This window comes from Struthio camelus, chromosome 1 (genome assembly GCF_040807025.1).
Source record: "Struthio camelus isolate bStrCam1 chromosome 1, bStrCam1.hap1, whole genome shotgun sequence".
NCBI classification, from domain to species: Eukaryota; Metazoa; Chordata; class Aves; order Struthioniformes; family Struthionidae; genus Struthio; species Struthio camelus.
The window spans coordinates 44514-59851 of record NC_090942.1 but is presented as its reverse complement, the minus strand read 5'-3'; the positions used below and the strand labels follow the sequence as shown (position 1 = coordinate 59851).

Here is a 15338-nt window from a genome sequence, read left to right as displayed (position 1 = left end):
GACAACGCAGTACTGCACCCAGGGAGCGAGTGCATGCGCGGTGATCCCGCCGTGCTCCCTGCTGCCCCCGGGTGTCGACAGTGCAGTACTGCACCCAGGGAGCGAGCGCATGCGCGGTGATCCCGCCGTGCTCCCTGCTGCCCTCGCGTGTCGACGAACCAGTACTGCACCGGTAAGGCGCCCGCCTGCGCACTGGTTTCCCTGTGCTCCCTGCTGCCCTCCGGTGTCGACACGCCAGTTCTGCAGCCGCCGCTGCCCTCGCCGGCGTACGGAGAATACTGCAGCCAGCCGGCGCGCACCCGCGCAGTGCCGGTCGCCGTGTTCGCCCCTACTCCGCCGTGTTTGGGTAACGGGTAAGCGAAGGGGCCTTGCTCCTCGCCCCTTCCCCGTGCTCACAGACCCGCAGCGCAGAGTGCTTTTCCGTACTGGTGCTTCCTTCCTGTTGTCGCGGGGACGGGCAGTGCCGCCTCGGCGCTGCTCCGCGGTGCCCTCACACCGGTGCAGCACCGGAGCCCGCTCGCTGATCCCCGCCGGGCTCTCGGGCACGGACCGAGCAGCCCCGGGGCGCCCGCCGCCGCCGAGCGCGAGCCCCGCGGTGCCGCGGCGGGGGCGGCGGGCTGCAGCCCCGCGCCGGGAACACGCGGGGGCGCCGTTCCCCGCCTGGCCTCCCTCCCGCTCCCCCCTCGCCCCCTCCCCTTCCCTCCGTCCCTCCCACTCCCCTCCTCGCCCCTCCCCTCCCCTCCCCTCCCCTCCCGCTCGGGGCGGAGCCGGCGCATGCGCGGTGCTCGAGAGCCGGGCCCCCGGCGCTGCCGCGCCCCGTTCGCGATCGGCGCATGTGCGGCGGGCGGCGCATGCGCGGCGGCGGGGAGCAGCATGGCGGCGCGCGGGGGCGGAGTTTTCGCTGGGGCGGCGGCGGGTGAGGGCCGAGGCCGCCCGGAGTCGGGGATCTGGGGGCCCCGGTGAGGTGAGCGCGTCCCCTCGGGCGGCCGCGGGCGTCGGGCGGTTCCTGCCCGCGGGGGCCGTCGCTGCGTGGAGGCGGAGGTGCGGGGCGAGGTTTGGGGAGGGGGCTCGGGCCTGGCGCCGGCAGCGCGGCCCAGGGTCTGCCGGGAGCGCGGGTTTGACCGTCCGTTTGCCGTGTGTCGCCCTCAGGGCCCCGGTTCCTCCCTGGCGCGGCCGGGGCGGGCGCTCGCCCCTGCGGAGGCGGCCGGGAGGAGCGGCGAGGCAGGCGGGCCCCGGAGCGGCGCTGGGCGGACGGCTCCCGTCGCGGCTGGCCTGCCCGAGGGTGCTGGTAAGTCGCCAGGAAGCTTAAAGCTACCGGACCAAACCGATTTCAGGTCACTTTGAGCCAGGTGCAGTTAGCGCAGCGCCGAGAACGTTTACTTGAGAGTTGTAGCTAGGAAAACGAGAAGGTGGACAGGGGAAAAATACGCCCAGGCACCCTGAGGCCTCCCCCAGTCGCAGGCCCAGACTGTGGGCCCCAGCCAACCCGGGCACCAACTGACTGTAACCCCCGCTGAGCCTCGCTGAGCCCCGCGCCCTCCTGCACAGCTGCCCCATAGCTGTGGGGTTCCCCAGTCCAGTGTGTGTCGATGGGTCCTCCATTGCCTCTTACATCTCCCCAGGCACGCGTATGCTGCACGGGGGTGTGGGTGTCTCCAGCAGTGGCACAGCAGCCTGATGCCTCTTGTCTGGAAGGTGGGGTCCTTCACAGCTCTTCTGGGCTCTTGGTGAGTTCCCTGCTGCCTCTTCTGGCATTCTGTACAAGCTCGTAGATCCTTCCTCCTCCTCCAGTGGCTTCTCCTGCAAAGCTGACAGCCACATGCAGCACTGCTGTGCACTCAGTATGCATCTGGGGTGGCACCCCTGCCCTGAGGGCCCTGCAGATTCCCACCCTTCCTGCATCCAGCTCCCCCAAAAGCCAAGAAACCACCCACAGATCCTGTTCTAACACCCCTACAGACCCCAAAATGCCTCCAAACCCTGCCACAACATTGTCACTGACTCCAGACTTTCCCCCTCCAAGCCCCATACAGTCCTAAAACCACTCCTAGACCCTGTCCCCACAGCAGCAAGGTGTCCTAATTAGAGGGTGTGATCTGTGTCCCCCTTGACTCAGTCCTGCTTTGGAGAAAAGAGAATTTGCAGCACTTCTTGGTGAAGAATGTTGGCAGGTGGGTGCACAGATGACAAACCGATTTTTCTCTCTCTTTTTCTGAGCCACCTCTCAGAACCCTCTGTGCCTGCAAGAGGACTTTCTAAATGCGGCTGGTCTAGGATAATTGTGCTCTGTGCAATGCTTAAGGAGAACATTAACATACAATTGCAGGCTAAGGAATAACCTAAAAAAATAAAAGGCTCAGGAAAAGCCTAAGAGAACGCTGAAGGGCTATGGGAAGCCCCCAACCATACTGTAGGAAAAAAGTGTGGGTCTTAGGCACGTCCTCAGAGAAGGAGAGATGTGTTACTCCAATCCATGGGACAATAAGGGGTGCTATTAATTACCACCTTTAATTACCAAAAGCGTTGTGAAAGCAGAAAGGGCTAGAGATGATGCATAGCAGATTATGGACTATATGTAAAGTTGAAACAACAATCTTCTCTTAAAATAGAAAAACGTTAGTCCTAAGTAATAGATGAATGTAGCTTTGAGTAACGTGAAGAGAAGTGGTTAAGTCAGTTACCCTGAAAACCTTGGAGAAGTGGTCAAAAATCTGGTACCCTCATGGCCTCATCAGTCTTTTGGGTTTGTTTGGCAGGGTGGCCCACTGAAGGGGGACACCTTGAAGAGAAGCAGCTAGACGTCATGATGCAGTTGTTCATTTTGGTCATCGCCTCTGAGGTAAGCATCCAAGTACAGGAGGAATAATCTAGGAGATGTATCAAAAAGGTAACAGGTTTGAAACAGAGGCAGGCAAATTAAGTGCTGTCATTCTTCCATGTAGTTAAAGACTGAGAGAATTGTTGGTTAAGCACATGTATACAAGGGTTTGAGAAAGGATATTGAACGGTACAATAATACTGAACCAGACTAAGGTTTCATGGAAGATGGCATAGGTGTGTACTAGGTGATGTGCCTGCCTGTCTAATAACCTAGCCCTAGTTGCTGTATGTTTTGTTACCAAACTGTTTACCCTGTAACGTATGATGCCAAGTGCTGTTATAGCACCTTTCCTTTAAGGAAAAGAAAAAAGAGAAAAAGAACATGGTAAAGAGAAAAAGAACATGCACAAATGTAAGCGTTTCATTGAAGGTAAAATGCAAGTTTATCTGTTTGTTACAGAGATGGAAGCAACGATAGCAAATGCTGACAAAGAGAAAAGATGGACAAGCAGTTTTTTGTGATTAATACCTAATGGACTGGATGAAACAAGGAAGCAAAAATGGACCCTTAATATCACCAGAAACTGCTACAGAAGGAGGCGTTCCACCATGGGTAACTAAGGTAACTATTATAACAAATAACAAATCCCTGTTATTTCTGTCTTCCGGGGGCAGCACTGGGGACCAAGTAACCCATTCTTACCCTTTGGATATTGTTAACTGTGTCTGCCTCAGTTTTGCTTTGGTTGTTTCTGTTTGGTGTTGTTATCTGATATCCGTATACAAAAAGGAAAAGATATAATACTTGTTAGATTAATTGCTATGGCTGAAATTGAACAGACCAGGAAAACGTAAGCAAGCTGAAGTAATAAAATCAAATGGAACCAACTGAAAGCTGTCTCCATCTCCCAAGAAGAGAAATCCCATTCCTCCTGTTGAGGAAAGATCCCTAGGAATAGTCATCAGGATATCAGATCACCAACGTGTAACAGAAGATTATATGTATGCATCTGTATGTGTTACGAAAAGTATGCTGCATACATATATTTTTCTGTGTGTGACTTTATGTATCTCTGAAAGCTCATATTTTATGAGCTACAAGACAGCAACTTATTATCTTAGGGGAATGATAGTCAAGTGACCAAAGTTCCCGAAGAGGAAGTGAGAAACAGCAGTGTCTGAATTATAAAATTAAGAGGTGAATTTCAGGAAGGCTCAATTGGTGCAACCCCAGGTTAATGACATGGGAATTGTGTTTGGGAAAACAGGAAGACAGGTAGGTAGAGGAAATGTTAAAGCTTTGTGGAATTAAGTTTCCTTCTCATCAGTTCCAACTTAGGGCAATTGCAGGATTTAAATTCTTGTAGCAGTGTTAATGTAGCTTTACCGGTATCAGCAGACCATGGTGGGAATTACGGGAAAGGAGTCAGGAATGGAGCTGGAACAAGGAACAGGATGCTGCTTTCACTAAACTGAAAGAAGCAGCTGTGAAATCTCCATGTCCTCAAATTCCCAGGACAAGGCAAGCCTTTTTCAGTAAGGATTCCCACATCTACTGATTCCGTGGGAGGAGCACCATTAGAAAACAGTGGTAAGGGAAAGTGGGTGCCAGTAGCAGCATCCCTACATCCCCTCTGGGGCCAGAGCAAAAATTCTCTGGCTGTGAGAAAGACTGTTTAGCAGCAATCCGGGCTGTAACTATCTTTGAGACTTTTACCTTTGATGGCGTAGATACAGTCCAGTCTGCTCAATTCCCTCTAAACTAGCTAACGTCAGGGAAATGAATAGGCAGCAGAGTATCCTCTGTCCAGGTGGCACAGTGGGCACTGATCTTAACAAGGGGGGAGTTACAGTGCAAGTGTACCAAGAAGCGGATCATCTTCTGTGCATCTGAATTGAATGAGGGGTAGAGCGCGGTTGTGCCAAAAATGTGGACACAGAAGGCTTCTGAAAGATTAAGCTCTAGGGGCTACTTAGTCTAACTTCCCTTTCACAGCAACCCAAGTGTCCTCATGGCTTCCAAAAGGGGAGTTGGGGGAAGCGGTATTTGTGGCTTGCCTGTGCTCGTTTGCTTTGCTTGTGTGTATATTAGATCTGCTTTTGTGCATATAAACGGGTTTGTCTTATGATTTTCTGCAGAGCTCTGATTTTTTTTTTTTTTTTTGCTTTGCTTTATACTTTCAGAGGATGATGGATTTTACCGTGCCTCCATCAACAAGCGCTGGCTGACAAAGTTATAATGTCCCAGCGGAGACTCTTAGGCAAGACGGAGGAGTTCAGACACGCAGCCTGCCAGAAGAACGTCACCTGGGAGGGGTTGCTAGCCTTGAGCTATAGGCGCTGATGCATATGGCTCATTCTGGCAGACACGGAGGGTTTTTCTTTGGTTGCAGAAATTTTAGCTTGACTGTACACCCTATAGCGGCAGTATTTTTGTGTTTATAAATTGTGTTAATCTTAGGTATTCAGAACATCGGGGATCGACTACATGCTGCCATGAAGAACTACAGGCTACGGCTCTCAGACCTTTGTAAGTTACAGCGAGTCAAGAGCGGCCAGGAGAATCCAAATGCCAGTGGAAAGATTCTCTGCGTGGTCCTGCTGAAGAACTTCGGCTGTAGGAAGGTTGGCTGCATCCTCACTGGACTTGTGAGTAATAAGCCACAATTCATGGACCAGGAAAGGAGAAGGGGAATAGTCACAAGGTCTGTGTGAAGCCTCACCTGCCTGTTTGGAGCTTTATTTTTGTCTGTTTACCTGGAATAAACAGTGAGGCCTAAAATAAGAATTTTTGTCGCTAGATGAGTAACCTGTGACCCCACCTGTCTTTGCCTTGCTTTGCTGCTTAATGTAATAACAGTAACTTGGGACCCCAGAATAAAAACTGTTACAGTGCTTAAGGGAGGATCTGATTTGCCCAGGTTAGGGAGCCATAATTAAAGCTTTGGGGAAAAAAAAAGCTCTAAAACAAGAATCTCCCAGTGACCTTGTGGTTTGATTTATTTGCAGGATAACGTTCCGAGGGCCGGCAACTTGAAGAGGAGCAGCTCAACCCATTTTGTTGATTTTGGTGATGCTGTCTTAAGGAAGCATGTAAGTACAGGAGAGGTCTGGGAGAGTTTTCAAACAAGACAGGAAAGAGCAAGGAAGATTTGAGAGTGTGGAAAAACTAGGTGCTATGAGTACTGAAGTTGTTAAGGGCTGAGAGAATTTGGGGTTAAGCACATGCATATGAAGGTCTGAAAGGGGCTAATGCATGAGGAATAGTAAAATACCGTGACTGAACACAAGGTTCCTTCCCAGTCTGGGTCTGTGGGTGCACCCTCGGTCTTGCAGACACAGACACTCTGGAGGTGTAGGGATACAGGCAAGCAGGCCCACAAGTGGCCTCCACGTGCCTTTCGGTGTGGCTGCGGGTCCTCCGCACAGCAGTGCGCGGAGAGCTCTGCAGCTCAGTAGGTGAGTGGAACTGGAGCGTATTGAGGGCTGTTCCGGGCTGTCTGGATCCATCTGGTTCCACTCGCTGTCCCTCTGTCCAGCGCTCCATCTTTTTCTTTCTTTCCCCGTAGCTCTGTCCGATACCCCGTCCCTTTGTTTAGCTACTCAGTGCCCTGCCCAGTTCCCCATCCCTCTTGTACTCTTTGCATCCCTCTGTCGATATCTTCCTCCCTCCGACTGGCTCCCTATCGCTCTATCCAGCACTCCATCATCCTTTTCCCCTCTCTGTCCCACTACCTGCCCGCTGTTCCTCTGTCCAGCTCCCCATCCCTCTTCTGCTCTTGTCTGTCTCTTTGTACCTTTACAGCCTTCTGTCCCCCTCTCCAGCCTTCTCTTTCTATTTCTGTCCCTCTGTTCAGCTCCCCATCCATCTATTTGCCTCCCTATGCCTCTTTTCCCCTGTTCTATCTCATCTCTCTGTCTGACTTCCCCTCTCTCTTTTTTTCTCTCCACCTTTCTGGTTGGCTCTTCATCATTCTCACTCTCTTCCCATTGCTCTGACTGGCTCCCTTTCCCTCTCTTCCAGTCCCCGTTCCTCTGTCTGGTTCTCCACCCTTCTCTTTTGCTTCCCGTCCCTCTGTCTGCTTCCCCTTCCCTCCTTTCCTCTCTTTATTCTTCTGTCCACTTCTACATCCTTCTTTTTCTCTCTTCTGCTCCCTGGTCCTCTGTCCAGCCCTCCACCTGTCTGGCCCTCTGTCCTCTCTTTCTCTTCCTTTGTTCAGGGCCCTGACCCTGGGGCCAGGTCTCTATCCTTCTCTTTCTTTTTCCATCCGTCAGCCAAGCTCTCTATCCCTCTTTTCTTCTGTTCTGCTCCCTGTCCCTCTGTCCAGCTGAAGGTTCATCATTCCTTTGTGTTTTGTCTGGTGTGGAAGGTGTCAAGAGGCAATTGGTGCTCAGCAGAGACAATCAGTAGCAACCAGAGGGTCCCATCAATCTGCCTGGTTCAGGTCATGTCAGATACCCCTGCAGCGACTCTGTGCAGAGGCATGGGGCTGCGGATGTGCAGTGGGGGAGCACTAATGGGCCAAAGATGCTGTGGGGGATGTGGTAGACATTAGCATGTGGTAGAGATTAGCAGAGGCTCCGAGTACTCGGGTGTTAGGACAGGTGCAGGTAGGGCAGGGTGTGCTAGGGCAGTCTGGAGCTGCTGTTGTCCGTCTTACACGTCAGCGCAGTCTGCAGTTACTGTGTCTTGTCTGCCTGTGCGCAGACAGGGCTGCTGCGCGGTGCAGTTGGAGTCGTGATTGTGTCGCTGGCATTGAGCCCTGTTTTCTGACTTTATGCAAACTGTTGTCTTCCCTACATCAGCCTTACTCTGCTCCTCTTCCAGGAGCCTGTGCTCAGCTCTGCTTTCCAACACGCTGTCACGTCACAGGGATTTCCAGCACGGTCTGTCTGACTTGGGCCACGTGCTAGGCAGCGTGAGCAAGTGAAGCAAAATCCTTCTTCTGTCATTGTCCAGGCCAGAGTCAGTTTCCCATCAGCTCAGTCTCTCCAGGGTTTGGAGCTTTTGGAGGCCTTAGTTTTTATCCTGCCTTGGCTGGACAGTGCTTTCTGAGAGTGTCCGTCAGCGGCACAGTTTCCCTGAGGAGGACCATCTACCGAAGGCTGGAGGTGACCGAGTGCCTGAGCGAGCCTGACTGTATGTGAGGGCTGCCGTGACATCCTTGCGATAAAACGGAGCCTGAGAGAGTGACTGGAGCAGTGTAGAGGGTCAGTCATAATTGTGGGAACAGTTACGGGCCTTGGACAAGGGAGTAGTTCTAGGAGGGCTGTGCAGTTGCCTGGCCTCTCAGTAACTGTTCTGGCTTCTTTGCAGGTGCTGAAGCATAGTCTGGCAGTCGAAGGAGCGGTGTCACAGCTGGGAGCTCTGCGGAGATCTGTGGCTGGCCATGAAGGTCGAGCTCTGACTTGCAGCGTGGACGCAGCTAAGTCTTGGGGCTGCACTGTGTGTGTGCAGGGCTGGGAGGTGGAAGGTGGTTGTCCCCTAGGTGGTTGCTGGAGTCACTGGCTGTGGATGTTTGCCCATGGAGCTGAGGGGACCAAAAATATTAATTGTCTGTAATGGAGTTGAATAAGCGCTTGCAATGTTTCAGGTAGGTTCAGTGGAAGTGCAGCTTACTGCAGTCCTGTGGAGCGATTCTTGCATGTGCTCACATTTGAATGGTGGCTAAGACCAAGCTTATAAACAGCAACTGTAACATGATTCTGATGCATATCTTCCTGTTCTGCTGTACTTCTAAATGAAGGGGAAACTTCTTAAGCTGTGGGCAAAACTTGCAAGCTCATGTGTACTTTGGTGTTTCTTGCTTAAAGCTGAGGGTTTGGAGTTTTTCACTTGAGGTTTATTGTTTAGTTTGTTGTTGAGGGTCTGTCACTCAGGGGCTATGGTTTATTACTTTATTTAGTGGGGCTGTCTTTATCAGTCAGGGTTTACAGTTTGCTGACTTAGCGATCAGGGCGCAGGATTTAAAATCCAACCTCATCCGTAAATTTTAAAGCAACCACTTGGGTTCCAAGATTTGCAGTTTGTCACTTAGGGTTCAGGGCTTACGCCTTACTGATAAATGACAAGGGCTGAATCCTTAGATAATAAACTGTAAGCCCCGAAGCCTAAGCAGCAGGCTGCAAACCCTTCTCTGGGGTTCCTAACCTTCCCCTGTTCCCAGCGTTCAGCTTTGTGCACTGACCTGAGGTCTGGATTTGATAAGGCGCAGGCCCATCGCACTGAGAGTGGTGATGTGACAGGTGAGGTGAGAGCTGTGAAAGTGTCTTGCAGGGCTCTAGTCTGGGGTAGGGCAGTAGTGCAGACAGGCAGGATCAGAGATCAAAGATCTTCTCACCTGTCAGAGCTGAATCCTATCCCTGAAGGAAAAAGTAGAGGGGATAGGCTGTCAGCTACTCAGACGCCTGCCACGTCAAGGGCAGCAGCAGGAGCTGACCCTTCCCCAAAGGACCGACGAACGCTGGTGCAGAGATGACTCTTCAGGTGTCACAGGGTAAGGGGAAGCATGCTGGCACCGAGCTCCATGGCAAACTCCCTCCCAGGTGTTGCTTCTGTGCAGTAAAACAATAAACAGTTGCTTTATTCTTTGCACTTGTGTCTGTGGTTCCTGCCGTCGCTTTGCCTGAAGATGATGCCCAGGGGAGGAGGTTACACATTGTGTCTGGGATTGGGAGCTGGTCCCCACATCCTTTGTACTTGGGGGTCCCTGCGGTTCCCAGGGACCCCAGTGCTGTTCACAGGGCTCGGGGTAACTTCCCTTGCATTGCCTCGACCCTTGGGGCTCTTGGTGGGGAGCTGGTCCCCACATCCTTTGTACTTGGGGGTCCCTGCGGTTCCCAGGGACCCCAGTGCTGTTCACAGGGCTCGGGGTAACTTCCCTTGCATTGCCTCGACCCTTGGGGCTCTTGGTGGGGAGCTGGTCCCCACATCCTTTGTACTTGGGGGTCCCTGCGGTTCCCAGGGACCCCAGTGCTGTTCACAGGGCTCGGGGTAACTTCCCTTGCATTGCCTTGACCCTTGGGGCTCTTGGTGGAGATTCCCATTATCCTGGGGGCAGCCAGGGCCCCTCCAGGGCTGTGTGAAGTCCCCAGACTGCCCTCAGATTTGCTTTCAGCACTCCGCAACGTCTCTCATGTGTCGGTGGCGGGGGCCTGTGTGCCTGGTGCTGGGAGACAGAGTTTTCCTGGGGAAAGGGGGAGCCTGCAGGCACCTTGCCGTCAGCTGCATTGAGCCCTGTGACATGCCTTGTGGCCCCTTTAGTGTGCACAAAGGCCTTTCACTTGAATTTTGGTTTGCCCAAGAGCCCTGCATTTGCCCTTTGGTGGTCCTCAGGACAGCTCAATTCACGTTTTGGGTTGCTGGCAAGCCCTCTGTGTGCTTTTCCGCGTGCCCTGGGGCCCGATGTTTGTTTTGCAGCACACCGCAAAGTTCTCTGTTTATCTTTCTCCCCTGTCCCAGAGTTTTCTGGGTGATTTTTGGTGTGCCCCAGGGTCCTGCCTTTGCCTTTTGGTGCCCCCAGAGTCACTCTGTTTGCTCTATCATCACCTGGTAACTTTTTTTAAACTTTTGTTGCACCCAGACCTCTTGATTTGTTCTCTTGTCCCCTGAATACTCCCTCTTCCTCTCTGTACCCCCCAGGGCTCTCCCTTCAGCTTCTAGCAAGCACCTCTCAGGCGCTGGGGTGCCTCTGCTGCCCTGGCAGCCCCAGCTGTCCCTGATGGGGCTGAGGGTAATTCCCTTCCCCTGGTTCCTGAGGGCTGCAGCTGTGGGCCCTGGGGCTGGAACAAGCCCCAGGTGGGGCTGGGGGCACTGATGGCCACGGCAGGCATGCGCCGGGGCTGGGGCCGCAGTCGGGAGGAAGCTCGTGCAGGGGCCAGTCTGGGACAACGGAGCTGCCTCTGAGCACCGCCCGCCGGGACCGGCGCTGCGGCCGCACCACGGAGGAGGTGAGCGGGGCCGGGGGGTGCGCGCGTCCCGGCAGACGGGAGCATCTCGGGCCAGCGGAAACTGCGCCGGGGATGGCGGTGCACCGGGGCGGTGGGGAAGAGCGGAGCACCGGGGCCACGGGGAGTGGTCAGGAAGGGGGTGCGCTGGGGCTGGGGGGGAGGTAGGAGGGGGGCCAGGGCTGTGATGGGGCGAGGAGCGGAGAAAAAAGGGGGGCGCCAGGGCGAGGGTGGAACGAGAAAGGGGTTGCACCGGGGCTGGAGGAGGAAGGAAAAGGGGCGTCGGGGCTGCAGTGGTGCGGGGGGAGGGAGGACGGGGGGCGTCGGGGCTGGCGGGGTTGGTTTATTGCGCGGTGGGAGTGGCGCGGGGGGTCCTGGGTCAGACCGGGACCGTGTCGGGGGGGGCGGGGGAAGGAGAGATCCCAGAGGAAGGCCTGGGAGAGTCGCAGTGGGGGCAGGGGCAGTGTCGGAGCTGACCCGGGGCCGGTCCGGCGGCGTCGGGGGAATCTCGGGCCGGGGTTGGGGATCGCGGGGCCGCGCTCCGGGCTCGGCGGCGTCCGGGTCTCAGGGGGCCGGGGGGGGTGGGTGGGACGGAACGGAACGGAATGGCCCGAGGGTCAAGCTTCACAGAGCGCTGAGGACCGCGGCATGCCGGGAGCAGTAGTCTTCCGGCACGGGGCTTCCGGGCGGCCATGTTTTTTTCCGGGCCATGCCGGGAGCAGTAGTCTTCCGGCACGGGGCTTCCGGGCGGCCATGTTGTTTTGCGGGCCATGCCGGGAGCAGTAGTCTTCCGGCACGGGGCTTCCGGGCGGCCATGTTGGTTCGCCGTGCATGCCGGGAGGAGTAGTCTTCCGGCACGGGGCTTCCGGGCGGCCATGTTGTTTCGCGCGGCGTGCCGGGAGGAGTAGTCTTCCGGTACGGGGCTTCCGGGCGGCCATGTTGGTTCGCCGTGCATGCCGGGAGGAGTAGTCTTCCGGCACGGGGCTTCCGGGCGGCCATGTTATTTCGCTCTGCATACTGGGAGGAGTAGTCTTCCGGCACGGGGCTTCCGGGAGGCCATGTTGTTTCGCTCTGCCTGCCGGGAGTGGTAAACTTCCGGCACTGAGCTTCCGGGAGGCCATTTTGTTTCGCTCTGCCTGCCGGGAGCAGTCGTCTTCCGGCAAGGGGCTTCCGGGCGGCCATGTTGTTTCACTCTGGATGCTGGGAGTAGTAAACTTCCGGCACTGAGCTTCCGGGCGGCCATGTTGCTTCGCTCTGCATGCCGGGAGGAGTAGTCTTCCAGCAGTAGCTTTCCCGGCGGCCATTTTAATCTGCAGGGCATGCTGGCAGGTGTTACCTTCCCCTGCTGGGCTTTTGGGAGACCATCTTGTGTCTCTCGAGGTGGCAGGAGGTGCAGCTGTCAGCGGGTTTCCCACCCGCTGGCCACGTTGTGTTCTGTGGCATACCAGGAGCTGTAGTTCCAGGTGTCTGTGCCTTCTCAGCCCTGCAGCATTGGCCCAGTGTCTCTGTTCCTCACTGGACATTTGCTGCTCCCAGGAGAGCGTCCATGGGTCACCGAGGCAGTGGAATTTCCCTGTCTTTCCCTGGTACAGGGCAGGAAGTATTTTCCATCTCTGGTGTGCCCAGACAGGGTTCTCCCCAGGGCCTGGGGATGTCCCTATTGTCCCTGGGGAGGGCAGGGAGAGTGTGAGGGGCCGTGGGGGCTCCTGATAGTCATAGCTTTGTTCAGGCTTGGGGCCAGGTAGGCAGCAACAACTATGAGGAGTGGTGGCGCTGGGAGGGAATGGTGCAAAGCTATCCTGTTTTGCAGCACAAGGAAACGCAACCAGCACTGTGGCTGTCCAAGGACCCTAAAAGAGCCGGAGAGACCCTGGAGCAGCCGCAGGCACCCCACAGCAGCCCCAGGGACTGTGTCACTGCCTCCCAAGGTCACTGTGTTCAGCTACCTTTAACTGGGTGGAAAGAGCCTCCAGGAGCCCTGGGCACAGCTGCAGAGGATCCCCAGTTGCCTCTACATATTTTCTTTACAAACATGGGATCTCTTGGATGCCTTGCTGCTGCTTCTGTGTTGCTCAGTGCCTAGGTGTGCTATGTTCGCATCCACCCTCTGTGCTGCCCTCTGCTCTGTTAGAGCTGTTGGCCGGATCAAAAGGGGTGTGCGGCTAAGAGCTAGGCCAGGGGGTCTCAGCTGCCTGGTATAGGACAAATAGGAGGGGGAATGGGCAACAGGACATAAAAGTACATGTGGATGAGAAACAGGTGCTTTAGAGGACTAAGATGCAGGGGCAACTGACAGGAGTAGAAGTAGCAGGGGAAAAGGGTGATGAGGAAGATGTGTTGTTAGAGGCAGTACAGCGGAGAAGAGAGGGGGAAAAATGCTCCTATGATGAAATAAAAACTGTCCTGAAGAGATTTGCTTTTTGCCCTTCAGGTTATGACTCTACATGACTTCCTGAGAACTGTTCTGAGCACATGGTGTTGTAGGTCAAGACTGCCTGGGCAGTGATCCTCAAGTTGTCTGCCAAGACTACGCAACAGCTGACAGCTGCCTGCGGAATGAAAGCAAAGGCCTGCTTCTCAGAGGTAAGAGGCAGGGTCCAAGTGGAAGGATTATAGTGAGTTAATGTCCCAGAACCTTCAGTTTTCTGCCTCATCACCCCAGGACTCACCCGTTTACTCCCTAGTTCCTTCAGGACCTATCCATTTGCCTTCAGGTGTGCTCCAAGACACTCCATTTGTTCTCCTGTCCCCTCGGAAGTCTTTGCTGCTTTCTAGTTCCTGCATGATTACTCTGCCATTTAGTGTCTGTGGGTCTTCTGGTAGCATCAAGACTCCTATGTTTGTTCTTTTGTCCTATTAAGTCCCCTCTCTCTTTCTTCTGGGTCCCTCAAAACCCCTCCATTTGCCATTAGTGCATCCCAGAGCCTTTGTTTTTCCCTGTAGTCCTCTCAGGATGCCTCTGTTTGCCCTCTGAGCCCCTTAGGGCCCACCTCACTGTCTCTTAGTCCCATCAGCAGCCCTCTGATTGCCACACGCTCCCCTCAGGAACCTTTGTTTGCCTTGAGGGCACTCCAGAACCCTGGGCGCTCATGGCACCCTTTCAGTGTGCCCTGAAGCCCTCCTTTTCTATTCATTGCACCACAGAGTCCTCTCTATGCCCTATCCCTATGACCGTTCTGTGTGCCCTCTATCCCATCAGGTCCCCTTTCCTTCCAGTCCCCTCAAGACTCCTCCATCTTCCTTTCTTTTACCTCAGAGCTCTCTGTGTTCTCTAGTCTGATCAAAATCAATCCATGTGGCATGTAGCCTCAAAACTGCTGGCCTTCATTGTGTTCCAGCATTGCCTAAATGCCCCCAAATCCCACCTGAGCTCCTCCTTGGGAGTTCTGTTTCTCTCAGATCCCTTTCTGTTCTCCTTCTTTGCCTCTTAGTGCATACTATAGCCCTCCATTTCCTTGCAGCCTGCCTTATGCCTTCTCAATTATCTTCTACTCCCTTCAGAACCCCCATGTTTGTTCTTCAAAGCACCCCAGAACCCTGTGTTCTCCTGTCGCGCTCCAGGGCCGTTTGCAACCTAGTCCCATCAGAACCAGTCCTTTTCCATTTTGGTGCACCCCAGTGCCCACTGTGTGCTGTCTCTTCCCCTCAGGACCCCGGCATCTAATCCCCACAGAATGCCTCCTTTGGCCCTTGGGCTCCCTAACAACCCCTTCCTGAGCCCTTGATTTGAACTGGAGACATCCTTCTGACATGCCATCCTAGAACCCAATGAATGCCCTCTAATCTTCTCAAGACTCTTCCATTTTCTAATCTAGTTACCTCAAAACTGCTCCCAAAGCCTTCACTGTGCCCTAGAGGCCTCTCTTTGATGTCTAGTCCCCCTAGGCCTGCTCCAATCCTCTCAGAAGCCCTCCATTGTGCACCAGAGGCTCTCTTGGGTGTGTAGAGTCCTTAGGAGCCCTCTAGTACCCTCAGAACCCCTCCTGAGGCCTTTGTAGTGCCCCAGAGCCCTCTTGGGGTCCAGTAGCTCTCTTAGGACCTAATTCCTTCAGTACCCCTCCTTTGGCCTGCGTTGTGCAGGAGCCCTCTGTTAGCCTTCTAGCTCTCAGGGGACCACTCCAGTCCCATCAGAACCCCTCCTTTTGCCTTCATTGTGCCCCCTTGCTTTTTTTTTTTTTTTTTTTTTTCTTTCTAGCCCACTTACAACCTCCCTAGTCTACTCTAGGTGTCTCTTTTGGCCAAAATTGTGTCCCGGAGCCCTCTTTTAGCCCTCCAGATCCCTTAGGACCTCTCTTTTCCCCCTCAGGATCCTTTAGGACCTTTGTTCCCAGAGGCTTCCTTTGATCATATAACCCCCTTATGACCCTTCTAGTGAACTCGGTACCCATCTTTTGGCCTTTCCTGTGCCCCAGAGAGCTCTATTGACCCTCTAGACCCACTAGAACCTTTCCAGTCACCCCTGAACCCCTCTAGAGGCCTTTATTATGCCACAGAGCTGTCTTTTGGCCCTCCTGACCCCTGAGTCTTTTTTTGGCAATGTTAGACCCCTGAGAATCCCTCTAGTGCACTCT

The 15338-nt window shown here is 54.4% G+C and overlaps 1 long non-coding RNA gene across 1 annotated transcript in view; it reads left to right on the top strand.

The window, feature by feature from the left end:
- The first annotated feature begins 206 nt into the window (after nt 1-206).
- The window catches only part of LOC138066391 (uncharacterized), a 43677-nt gene continuing 28545 nt past the window's right edge, over nt 207-15338 (top strand). Inside the window, exons 1-7 of the long non-coding RNA XR_011139833.1 lie at nt 207-353; nt 1150-1288; nt 2757-2839; nt 3281-3442; nt 5005-5469; nt 5830-10770; nt 13199-13350. This is a non-coding gene — a long non-coding RNA (uncharacterized lncRNA). The remainder of the gene's footprint in view (nt 354-1149; nt 1289-2756; nt 2840-3280; nt 3443-5004; nt 5470-5829; nt 10771-13198; nt 13351-15338) is intronic.